Source organism: Calonectris borealis, chromosome 13 (assembly GCF_964195595.1).
Source record: "Calonectris borealis chromosome 13, bCalBor7.hap1.2, whole genome shotgun sequence".
Taxonomy (NCBI): domain Eukaryota; kingdom Metazoa; phylum Chordata; class Aves; order Procellariiformes; family Procellariidae; genus Calonectris; species Calonectris borealis.
In genome coordinates this window covers 1,865,375-1,878,181 of record NC_134324.1, presented here as the reverse complement: position 1 = coordinate 1,878,181, position 12,807 = coordinate 1,865,375, and the positions used below count along the sequence as shown (strand labels likewise).

At 43.7% G+C, this 12,807-nt stretch overlaps 1 protein-coding gene across 4 annotated transcripts in view; it reads left to right on the top strand.

Moving 5' to 3' along the window:
* The first annotated feature begins 3,905 nt into the window (after positions 1 to 3,905).
* LOC142087576 (fibronectin type-III domain-containing protein 3a-like) overlaps positions 3,906 to 12,807 on the top strand; it is a 48,624-nt gene continuing 39,722 nt past the window's right edge. For 2 of the 4 annotated variants that reach the window (XM_075161920.1, XM_075161919.1), the window contains exons 1-2: positions 3,906 to 3,989; positions 9,172 to 9,275. The gene's annotated coding sequence lies outside the window, so the exon portion shown is untranslated. Of the gene's footprint in view, positions 3,990 to 6,971; positions 7,114 to 7,155; positions 7,290 to 9,171; positions 9,276 to 12,807 lie in introns of those variants that run through there. The other 2 variants (XM_075161921.1, XM_075161922.1) reach the window with 2 other exon arrangements.

Here is a 12,807-nt window from a genome sequence, read left to right as displayed (position 1 = left end):
CAGAGACTGCCCGTCCTTTATAAGCTGGGATTTCTTCCCATTTGTGCTCTCTTCCCTCCCTCCTGACTCATTTCCACTTCCCATTTTGGCTGTTTCTTTTCTCTTTCCTTTTCCTTTCTCCAAATGTTCTCTGATCTTATATTCTGCTATTTTTAATCCCTTTTTCCCAGGTCCGGATCCACTCCCTGACCCGATATCATCGGAGCGTGTGCCTCTCTACCCTCTTCCTCTCTAGACTGAAAGGGTAAGTCTTGCCTGGGCAAGTTGAACCCAGCGACTCCAGATGAGCGTTGCCTGCTTTTGTGTGGGAAACCTGGCATCACCGCTGTCCTTGCACAGTGCTTATGGCTCTCCAGGAATTTCAAAACACAGTTAAAGCCCCCCCTCAGACTTGTTCCACGCTGTTCTGTAACTTCTGACCCATCTAACCAGGGCCTTCTTTCCAGGCAGTTTGGTCACTATTCTGCTCCTGCCAAATATTTCTTCTGTGCAGCTTTGCCATCTGGAACAGCCCGCCTACGTGCCTTCAGCCTCACCGACTGGCCATATAGTTTCCAGTTTCAGCTGAAAAAATTTTCCCTCACTGTCATCCCATAGCAATCTGAATGTAGGATGTAGGCAGCAAACGTTCGGTCATTTATTTTCCACGGTGTGGGAATAGTTCTCGTGCTTGAAGCAATTTCAGTTTTAAAGGAGCCCTGGAGCTTGTGGAATGTGGCAGTTTTTAGATCTTTCATCCTAAGTCTCACTAGCAACTAGCTGCAACTCTGTAAGCTTTTCCATCAGACATCATATTTGCTAGAATTACCAGTGAATACCTTGCTAGGATATAAAGTCTATTTAGAATGGGAAATTAAGGGGGGAAAGAAATGATTTAATGAAAGGTCGGAGGGGAAGGAAAAGGATTTTTCTGAGTGCTAAAATACTGCATTATTACCTACAAAGGAATTCCTGTAATAATCAAAGCTGGGAGGTCCAATAGCCTTCAGTGCAAAGAATGCTCAGCATTCACCCCCGAAGACCTTCTTTATTCTGGGTATATCAGACACAGTACGCTCCTGATGGGGAATCAGACCTTGGTATATCACACAACACCACTAGTCATAACTTCCAAGGTTTAGCTGGCAATGAATAAATACTGAGCCTGCGAAGTCAAAATAGTCCTTGAATTGCTGCCTTCAGCAGCAACATTCATTTAATGCAATGTATTTCAAATTTCCAAATCGCATCCTGATGGGTCTCTTTCAGAGGATCTCCCAAAAATTAAGTACAAATATTTCACTTCAGAAATTAAATCCCCAGGGCACTAGATACGCTTCGCTGCAGATTAGTTAGAGCCTGTGGAGTTATAAGATTCCTGAGATGGAGTGCTGAAGATTCCAGGAATTCTCTCAAAGGTGAAATGATTAACCAACCTTTTGTTCCTAGAGCACAATAATGCAGAAAGCAGGTCTGCATTCACTGAGTCCCATGCTGGACTTGTCTTCTACCTTTTCTGAAGGGTTCACAAGCCTTAAATCTGAGCTGGAATTAAAGAATTTCATTTCAGAATTGTCAATGAAATGAAGAGCTAAGTAATAGTGACAAAACTAAGACATGACTCAAAACAGGGGAGCAGCTTATTTTTCCTCTGAATCTTTTACTGAAGATTTCAATATCTATTTTATTGGCATACGGAATTATTAGTTTCTTTTCAACTATAATAAAACATGTGATGTGCTGATCCACGCTATTCCACAGGACAAAAGTAGGAGCTGCTACTTTTCTGTAGCAGAATCAGGCCAGTAGTCACATGTGTGCAGAAAAACTTGTGAAAGAGGCAGAAAGAAGAAGAAATTTCAGCACAGGGACCATGACAGAGATTTTGCCAATTATCTCATTAAAAGGGAACGGTTTCCCCTGCCTTCTCCACCTGGAATTGGCCATCAGTCCAGCTACCAAATTTTGCTTTTCAGATCACAAGGGGCATTGCAATGAGCTGTTCAGACAAGAAGCTCTCGTATGTGTTCAGAAGCTTAAATAAATAGAGGTGACAACAGAGATCAGAGAATTAAAAGATAATGGGCTCCTTGCAAAAGCCATCTTTTAATGCACCAGCAGTGTTATTCTGCACCAAATGTGCATTTCTCGGTGATGCTAAAGCACAATGATAGGGTTTGCTTGTTTTCTCCTCAAAAAAAATGTAAAACAAATGTAAAATTCAGAAATATTAGTGAAGTCTTGTAATAGCTAGACGATCAAATACAACAAAAGAGAAGAAAGGGACAACACTTCAGCAAGTGCCGAACGCACAGACGCAATCCAAGGATGATTTTATCTGTTCTTTCACTGTTGGCTATCAATTTGCAGAGAACATAGTCATCATTTTATGGGCTAATATGAATAAAATTAATTGTAAACTTACACTGAGTGTTTTTGTGGTATTTATTTAACAAGGTAAGTTATTAGTTGCCTAGAAATTCAGCGGACACCACCACCTCTGGCCTTCCTTAACACTGTTTGCTTATTTAAAAAGATGGATGGGAATTTATTTTAGTCCTGTTTAGCATAGGTTGTTCAGTATGGCAAATCAACCACTTCCACTAGTCTCCAGAGAGAAATCCTCTGACATAAAGGAACAATTTCTTCTATTCATTATAAAATTTCCTATATTCATTAAAAATATATCTAAGATCAGTCCAGGGGTAAACACATGGCCATTCATTTTAAAAGGTTAGTTTCTTTATATGTATGTTATATCGCTTGCATATAGGCGTTGAGTTTGACCTTTTTCTTCTGAACTGCTGTGATCCACAATTTACGTGGAGCTGGTATAAGAGCACAGCTGCCACGTTTATTTTGCATCCACACAGGAGCTGACTCCCATGCTGTGCACAAAATATCCCTTAAATCACCGCTTTGAAAAACTCGCTTAAAACACATTAACGGAAACGTATCGGTGCAAACTGTCCGGTGGAAATAAGCTGAAGAGTGCAAAATTTATTGCTGCATTAATTGCCAGAGGAAATGGATGTGCCAGAGGGGCTCTTCAGCTTGCGCTGTGTTTTTCCAGCCCCTGCCCTTGATCGTTCTTGCAGCAGGGCTCGGTGCCCCCGAGGGCTCGGGATGCTCCGAGGACGGGTAAGAGCGGACGTGGAGAACGGAGCTGCCTGTCAGGATACCTGGCTCCTCATTTTGACAAGCCGGTAACGAAATCTCGCCTTCCTCTTTGCTTCGCCCGCTTCAACGGTTGGCGCAATACCCCTCACTTCTTATGTCATCAGCATTAACGCTTTTTACATTTTCAGACGGTGTTAGAGTTCAGGCGTTTTGTCTTTGCACGAGCTGTGAGCCATCTATCCCCCTAAGTTGGGGGGGGGATGAAATGTATAAAATGTGTAAAACGCCACATTTGTCCTGGTTTTGGCACAACGGGGCGGTGGAGGCCGCAGAGCTCCCGGCCAGAGTCGGTGTGTGTGTCGCACCCGTTGTGCCGTCGGGTGACAGGCAGCGCCCAGGCAGGACACCCGCCATCAGGTGCCACCAGCTCCGTCCGCAGAGGGACAGGGCCCGGCGGGGGCTGCAGGCCGCGGGGGCACCTCAGGGGACATGGCCCAGGCCTCGGTCATGGCGGGATGGTGGGTGCCGGCCTGCCGGCCACCCGCTCCGGCCACCGTGTCACCTTTGTCTCCACTCGGTGGCACCTGAAGAGCTGCGTCCCCTCCCTCGCCCCCCAGCCCTGCCTCCCCCGTCAGGCACCCGCGGGCCCGCGCTCCCGCCCGGCCGGGGCCTTCCAGCCACCTGCGGGCTCCCCCCCCGCCCCCCCGCGCCTCTTTTCGCGGGAGCGGGTGGCTGAAGACGAAGATCGGCCCGGCCTGTGGTTGGCGTGCCCGCCCGCCCCCGGCCGGCGGCGGCGGCGCAGGCGCAGTGCCCGCATTCCATCATGGCGGAACGGTCGGTTGGCGGTCGGCAGCGCCGGGGTTGAGGCAGGGGCTGCGGCGCCGCGCACGGTCAGTGCTACCGCGGGGCCGCCGCGACGCGGACCGGGACGGGGGGGCCGCTCCCGTGGGCTCCCTCTGCCCCCCGCTTCCCTCCGGGGAGGGCGGGAGAGGGCGGCGGGGCCGGGCCGGGGGAGAGCGGCGCTCCCCACCCAAGGCGCGGTGGGCAGTGCCAGGAGCTGGCGGCCGGCTCGACCCGCCGGCGGCGGCGGGGAGCGGCGCGGAGCCCCGCGCTGGGGAGCGGAGCCCGCCGAGGCGGGGTGGGGCGGGGGGGCAAGGCGGCGGGGTGCGGGACGGCGGCCGGGGCGGGGGGGTGGACAGCGGGGGGCCGCCGTGTGGGACGGGGCGGGGGGCAGAGGGGGTGAGGGGCGATTGAGGGGAGAAGCGGGACCCGGGGGTATGGGGCGGGTGTTTGGGGGGTGGGGGGGAGCCCGGGGTATGGAGCAGGTTTGGGGGTGGACGTGGCGCACGGGTCAGGTGGGGGGGAGGCAGGGCGAAGGGGGAGCCGGGGCAGGAGGAGGGCTGTACGGGTGGGCTGCCCCACGGGACGCGGAGGGTCTGCCCAGGGAGAGCCGGGGGAGGGTGGTCTGGGGTGCAGGGGTTGGGGTCGGTGCGGGGGGGCCGCTTCTAACCGGACAGCCCCGCTGCGGCGGCAGCTCCGGGCGGGTGGGGGGGGCTGGGAAGGCAGAGGGGGCTGGGGCGGGGGTCGCGGCGGTCCCGCTCGCAGGGCGGGGGTATGTCGGCTGTGTTTCAGCGAGCCCCGCTGTACCTCCCCGGCTGGGGTTAATGCCAGCGAGCTCCCCGGACTCGCTCTTCCCTTCGCCCGTCCCTGCTCTTCTCCCAACGCACAAATTCTCCGTCTGTCTCTCCCCCTCCCCTCTCCTTTTTCTTCTATTTCTTTGGGGAGAAGGGGTTGAGATCTGAAGTCGTCCCCCCCGCCCCAGCTTCCCCCTCGCCGCCCCCCCCCCCCCCCCCCGCCCCGTTCTCCCTCCTCGGCAGCCGGAGCTGCTGCCTGCAAATGCCACGTAGCCTTCTAGTTGTTCCCCTTGGCTGATCAGCAGCTCGAGTACCAGACACCTCCCCCAGCTCCTCCTGGGGTCGGGGCAGGGGGAGGTCAGTCCTGTCATCTAGTGTTTGGGTGGTGACCATCTTTTACCCTCCCCCATTCTGCTTTGTCCCCCTCTGCCTTGGGGCAGCAGCAAAGGTGGGGACCCCACTGTGACTGCTTTTCAGCGCGATCCTATTTACTGCCTCTTACAAAAGGCTGTTGACTTCAGCAACGTGGGGTTGCTTTCCTATGGAGGGCTGGGGGAGAGTCTCCAGGGATTCATGGCCCCCAGCCTCAGCAGCCCCTCCGCTGCCTCTTATTTGAGATGCTTCATGCACAGCACATCGCAATAATCTCAGAAAACAGGGTAATAATGCATTGCTGGCAGGTGTATTTGCTTCCTTGAGCAGCTCGCTCTCAGCTGGTTTTTGAGTTTTGTTTCTGTTTAAAATTTGCTATTTCTTGTTGGAATGATGGAAATTTTCTGTAAAGCTAATTTATTTTCCTAATTGAGGTTATGTTATGTTTCATTTTCTATCCATTCTTTGAATATTTTATATTTTCTCTGTCCTGTGGTAGCTAGGTTTTTAACATTGGCAGTCCTTCCTTGCTTTACCTGATGCCTAATGGTGAATACTGACACACAGTACTGCTGCAGATAAGTTCTTTGGTAGCTCGGTATGCATATGCCTATGGCCTGTGATTCCTAATGTTCTTCTAATGTATTTATCTTTATGTCGCTTGGTTCAATAGGGAAATACTATCTCAGTCACAGATGGAAAGACTGAGGCACCGAAATATTTATGGCCCAAGGTCACACAGGAAGTATGTGGTGAGGCAGGGAATTGAATCTAGATTTCCTGAGACTCAGATTAGCATTTTAACCAGGGAAGCATCCTCTCTGTATTTTAAGCCAATAAATTGACCTTGGAGTTAATATCCAGCGTAGAAGACAGTACTTTGTGTTTTGTTCAGTATCTTTGTGAGTAAGGAGCAAAACCCAAGTTGCTTCCCACATTTGCATTCCTTTCCTTGTTTTTTGTAATTTGTATGTGAAAAAGGATAAGGTGGTAAAATAGGAAAGATGTTGACTTTCTCAAGGCTCTGTGCGCGTAATCATGCATGTTGAAAAACAGCCAGCTATTACACTGTCCTCTCTTTTAGGTCTTTTTACCTCACTGTGTTCCAAATCTCTGAAAGTTTTGGAATGCTGTTGTTGTCTGGGAATAATTTGTTCCTAGCTAGGATCAAATAAATCTAATATTCTGTAAAGCTGAGTTGAAAGCAATCTACTTTGTGTTCACTGGAATCCTGGATCTTAGTTTGTGATTCTTAATACAGCAGTCTGTGAATAAACAGGACTTGTATTGACTGTCTTAAACGTCTCCTGGAGCAAGCTATTACAAGTTGTTCACTCAGTTGTAGGCTCAGTATTGTTGCAGCAAGTTTTTGAAAAACTTGGCCTTAAGTGCAATTAAGCAGCACTTTGACAATGAAATGGAATAATTTCAACTTCTTGGGCTTTGTATCTGCACAGATACATATTGCAGGCTGTTTTCATTCCTGTTATATTAGAATAGCTTATTTTTGTTTGTAAAATTTGGTAGTTAATTTTACTACAGTGTTTTACTTGCCAATGGTTTTGAGGAATTGGATGTTAGGATAGTTTAAAACAATAACTCCTAGTGTATTCACCTTCAGAGAGAATAAAGATAACTTTGTCTACACAAATGCGTTTCCTGCCACAACCCTTGATCACAAACTGCATCTTTCTTTGATGTTGTACTGAAACCAAATTTGCAACAAAGTTGGATATAAATGTTCTGTGTAACACTTTTAACCGTCTTTTGTTTGGGTTTTTTTGGAGGCTAGCATTTGCATCATGTTGACTGTGTGGGTTGTCACACCCATGCCAACAATCTTTCATCTTTTATGTTTATTTTTAGGAAAGGTTTGGTGAATCCTTAAAAAAACAACTTTTCATATGTACTGTGCAAACAGGAAAAATTCCAGCATTCTGCTCACAAGAGAGAGTGCCTGGCCTTGGCAAACCCCCACTGGGAATGCAGTACATTTGAGTGGTACTATGTATGTATTTGTAGACCCATTTGTACACCCGTTATTGAAAAAGGTTTTGGAATCCCTTTGGGTGAATTTCAAGCAAATAAAAATACACGTTTTAAGCTTGGAAGACTGAAACTGGCGCTTTTATTTGATGACCTGCTATTTCCCCAACTTGGAAGACTTCTTGTCAAATTGTAGAAGTAAGCTTGTAACTTTTAAGAAAATATACAACTGGGAAGGCATTCTTACAATATTCTGCATCAAAGTCATAAGCCGGTACGAAATATTGTAAGAATGCCTTCCCTCGTTACGTGTTTTCTTAATTTCCTGTCATAATTTCATTCAATCATAGAAGAATTTTAAACTTGCCTCTGAAAGCAAGTGAGAGAACCTCAATATTGGTTACACTGCAACAGTCAAGAGACTTCAGGAAGAAAATTACATTTCTCACTTCCAATTTTGCTATATCTCAAAACGATCAGGTCTGAACTATCGGTAGTTAAAATCATGGTTGCTCATTGCTCTGGTTTCAAGACTGGTGAATATCAGAGAAGTAACCTTTTCGGTTTTTTCACCTGTTTTTAGCAAGTTGTCATGAAGCTTACCAAGGTCAAGATGGTTAGTTTTCAGCTGTTATCTTTGCTGCAAGCCAGACCTTAACTGAAAAGTTTTGGATTCCTGAGTGAGGAGCACACACTGAACTCTTTATTGCATTCTTGAAGAGCTTATTGTAAAAGCAGCGATAATTTATTCTTTCAGTGGTGCTAACACAATCCTTTCTGTGTATTGACCAGCAAAGACAGACCACTGGCTCGGAGCCCTTAGTCTGTTTCAATCTTAATGTAAATCTGCTATTGTTCCCAGTATCTTGATTGATGTGGAAAATGCCTCCGTTAGCTCAAGATTCACTTTTCCAGCATTGGGGCCTGATGCTTTACATTTTTTCACCCATCTCTTATTAAAAGTAGTTCAGGAGGAACATTTATTAGGCTGTGACTTCAAAAACATCTGTGACTTCAAGACAGTATCACCTTTCTGGTGAAAATAACAATGGATCTGCTGTGTTTGCTGGAGGAAGCTGTGAGCTTCTGCTGGCTGGCTCAGTGCAAAGTTAGCCAGCTTAGTCTATAAACTACCTCAATCACTGCAGGGGCAGTGATTTCGTGGAGCATTCCAGTAAAACTGCAGAATATACCTGCCTGTGCCTTATCTTTAGAAAAACTACATTGGGAGTTGACTAATACTTGTAAAGACTTCCTGAGTTTGGAGAGCCAAAACAGTGCAATTTATAATCAACAATGTGCAATGGTTTAGGAACTGGAGATTGGTACTGGGTCCAGTAGCTTGAGAAAGATGATGACTTTTACATTATTAAATATAACATCTTGAATGGCTTCGGTGACTACTGAAGCTGTTCATTACTTGCTCCTGGTGGAGCATCTTTAGTGGAACACTTTCTGGAATAAAGCTCTGCTGTCCCGTAACAGTAAACTGTGATTGCATTTTCCAGATTGTACAATTTATGTCTCTCTTATGTCGCCTATCACAGGATAAATACGTTCATGATAATTTAAATTTAGATACATTCACATACTTTTTGGAAATGGATTTTTTTTTTATCATTATTGTCATATAGAGGAATAGAACATTGATAGCTAAGATAGATAGATAGATAACTAACATAGATAACTAAGTAAATATGCTTAATTGCCACAGAATGCACTTCATACAGGAACCATCTTCATAGCATTCAAGTAACCTTTCACTAATTAGATCATAGCTTAAGCAATGGATTGTCTTTAGCTAATACAGCATTAAATGTATGTGCAGTGTTTACTCAGTTGTCAGGTTTTGCATTGTGTACATACTGAATAAATGCAAGAAGGCTGCGTAAGGTCTTTTGGTTCTTTCCCAGTGGAGTCTTCCTTGAGTTTTATTTGCTTATTCTAGTGGAGTTAATCATTGGCTGTTCTCTGATGTCTTTTGCTGTTTTATTGAATGTAGGTTGTTTTCTTTCCTTTAGACTTTATGCTTGCCAAGTCACTAAAAAGCAAATTACTATTACTTTTTTCTTGTCTGCAGAGAGAAGACTGAGGGACAGTAGAGCACATCACTCATCCTACAGCAGGCACTGACTGTGTAACATTTATCAACAGGATCAAATTCAAGTCAGGAGAGTGTCAACGGTAATGAGACATAACTTACTATTCTTCCAGCTTTTATGAAGCATTTTTTCCTGTTAAGTCTCTAAGTAACACTTTAAGGTGAAGTAATATAAAAGTATTTGACAGACTTCTAAACTTAGGACTCCTTTTTTTTTTTCCTGGAAGAAATTTTTGGGTAACTTACTGTTAAAGGGAAAAAATGAATTAGGGAAGGAAGATCTGATAGAGTTCTTGAGGTAAGAAGAGGTTCAGTATTTCCCCATAAACATGGGGAAAATTTTATAAGGTAGCAACCTTATCTTTATTTCCACATGACTTTCTCTCTCTCTCTTTTCCCCTCATCCCCTTAGTTGGAAGTTTTGTCTTAGAGAGACTTGCATAATTGGCGTTTGGATAAAGAAAGTAAATTCTGTTTTTAGTGAAATGCATTTCCTGTGTAGAAAACATCTCAAGTGGGTGGTAGCATGCTGATAAGTGACTGAGTAGGTGGCCTTACTCAGATGCATTGTTTTTAGTTGGAGCTCATGGAATTGAGCTCCTCAGTCATGGAATTGATCAGGTCATGGAACTGACCTGCTTGAAAAGCGGAAAGAAATCTGTCAGAAAATTGCCATCAGTATGGCATTTGTGAGAGCAAGAATTCTTCAACTATCTTTTGTTTTTTTAATGAAGATCCCTGTGAATTATCTTCTGATGTACAATACTGCAAGACCTTTATGAAACCATGGCAACTGCATTCTTAAAAATACAAGTAGCCAAAAGTAAAGACAAGTTTTAGAAGCTGTTGGCTAGAACAGCGTGTTTTACACGGAAGGAGAATAAGCAGATGCACTATGAAATATTTGTAAATCAGAAATCATGTAAAGACATCTTTTCATCTTTTTCATCTTTTAGAGAGTCAAAGTGAGTATGTCCTGAAGACCATCATCAAGCTTTTTCTGAAAAGATCATTTATGTATAGAACCATCTGTTGCATTGGTGGAGGCCTGATCTTTCAAATTCATGTGTTGAATCCATGTTTCACGATCTGTCTGTAGATTAGAAGAGAGCAGTTGTTAATATTACTCAAAATGGGTATCCATTGATACTACACAACTATTATATAGTCACTAATTAACCCTGTCCTTTGACAAGTTTTTGATCACTGTATGTGTAATGTTGGCTGCATATAGCCTACAACAGTTTATTCTAACACAACTGCTGCATTGAGGAAAGCAATCACACATCACCTGTGTTAGAGGACGAAATTGCATTTTTTGCGTTACATCACAGCTAATGTACTGTTTATTGAATTGAAAGGCATCCAAGCAGATTTTAGTTTTTCTGTGATGGGGGCGTATTTTTGCTGTGGTTAGGTCTCCTCAATGAAGAATTAGTTTTCATGTTATGACTATGCACCAAAATTCAAGTGTAATATGCTAGTCTCAACTTTGTGAAGAACAGTTTACCCCGTTTTCCCAAGCCCTTTCGTGTTTGGTTCACAATTGTCCGATGCAACAGAGGATATCAAGTAAAGAACAGAATGGTAGCTAATCAATGTAGAATAGGATGTGATGTCAAACTGCGTAAGTAAGTACAAAACAAGTCTTTGGGGAGGAAAGTTGAAAGTGTCTTGTGAGCGAAAGATCAATCAGCAGATGGACTTATTACAAGATATAAAGAAAAAAAAATTGGTAACCGTGTTGTAGTCTCCTGAATTGAATAGGTATTTTGGGAGGAAAATCATTTAACCATTTTAAATATGGGGTTATAAATTTGGATGAAGTGTTTTTATCTGCTGTTTAATGCCCTTTATTAAATAGCCTCAACATTGATATCTCTTTAATGGACATCAGTTGCTCTCAGTTCTGCCATGTGAAGTATTAAAGTGTTCCAAACTAGTGATCTGTACCATTAATGTATAACTTCAGTTGGGTTCATCATACTACATTTACTTGAAGGAATAAAGGTAGCCTTTAATGTTTGCATGGATGTAAGTAGCTTTAGGACTCTTTAAGTACTTGCAAGACAGTACATGTTAGTATTGAGCAGAATGACTGTTTTCATCAGAAGGTTTAACCTGCTTACAAGTACATATTTTTGTCCATTTCAAAATGTCAGGGGTGATAATTATCTAGAAGAATTATTCAGTTTTGGAAGGTATTACGTAAACAACTTCTTGGTGTATTGTAAATTGTCATTTTGCTTTTTAATGCCTAGATTTCTTAGAATATAAACTTTATAAAAACATATATATGAACTGTAATCCTTAGATTCTTCAAAACTGTGATAATTTACACTTATGCTCTTAGGTAAAGGTGTGATTACATCCCCGAACTTGTAGCAGGTTAACTGATTTAGCAAAAAATATTTAAAGCTCAGACATAGAAGCAAATTATTTTAGTGTGTTACCATGCCTCGGCTGAACTGTGATAATGGTTAGATGCATGTTCGTGGCCTGGTCACAAATGCTGGGTGAAGTGTGTTTGCTTAAACCTCACATGTATGATCTCATACTTGTGTTTTACCTTGCATTTTCCATGAACTGAAAAAATGCACATGGTCTGTTACCATGAGACTGCTCAGATGTGGTAATTTAAGTAATTTATTGGTGTGTTTTAGCCCTTGGTTTAAGTATAACCTGTTTTAACTAGACTAATTTGATCTGCTGTGCAGCTAAAGCATTACAGCCTGAACCTCTTCTCACGTTGCGCAAGGAAAACAGTCTTCAGTTTGTGTATCAAAATGATTCTTCCTTGCTTGAAGTTTGCATAATCTCTTACAATTTGAAGAAATCCTTTGCTTTCGCTGTATTTCTATGCTTGTTTTTGAAGTCATGTTTTGTAAGAGAGTTCTTAAATTGAAAAGCTTGTTTGTATCAATATATTGACAGGATACATCAAGCACACTTCTGATTCGCAGAAGCAGATTGAATCAGAGCTAGTGGAAAATCAGCCTTTGCTTTCCTTCATGCCTTCAGAAACCTGAAAGCAAAACTCCTACTTGTATTAATCTTGTGAAGTCCTGATGTTACTTCTGTTTTGTTAGATTAGATGACAACTGACTGCTCTGACCGGTCTCGTGGTAGGGAGCCTTTCCTGGAAATAGTGTTGTTACTGTTGGTTTTAATAATCTGCATGATTGGTCTCTCTTAGAGACAAATTTAAAATAATTTGTTGTTCAAGATTTGGAATGCAAGCATTTGGAAAATAACTTTTTGTTCAGATCTTGTTTGTATCACAGCAGCTGTACCAACTTTGTGCTCGTGTCTGCCATCCCATAATGCTCTCTAGGTTAATTTAGGACAGGTATTACACAGCTCTGGCACTAAAAAGGTCTGAGTTTTGGTGCTTCCCTGGCATAATCCCAGGAGGTTTCACGGGCTCAGCAAACTGACATTTATGTCTGTACAGCACACAGCGTGGCACGTTTGGTGTCTGGAAATACATCACGGAGGACAAAGAAGACCAGCCAAGTTCAGGGTACACTTAAATTTGCCACTTTGCTGGCTTGTCCTCAGCCAGCTCTTACTTTAAGATTATAAGAAAAGCTTTTAAAAATACTTAGATATTTA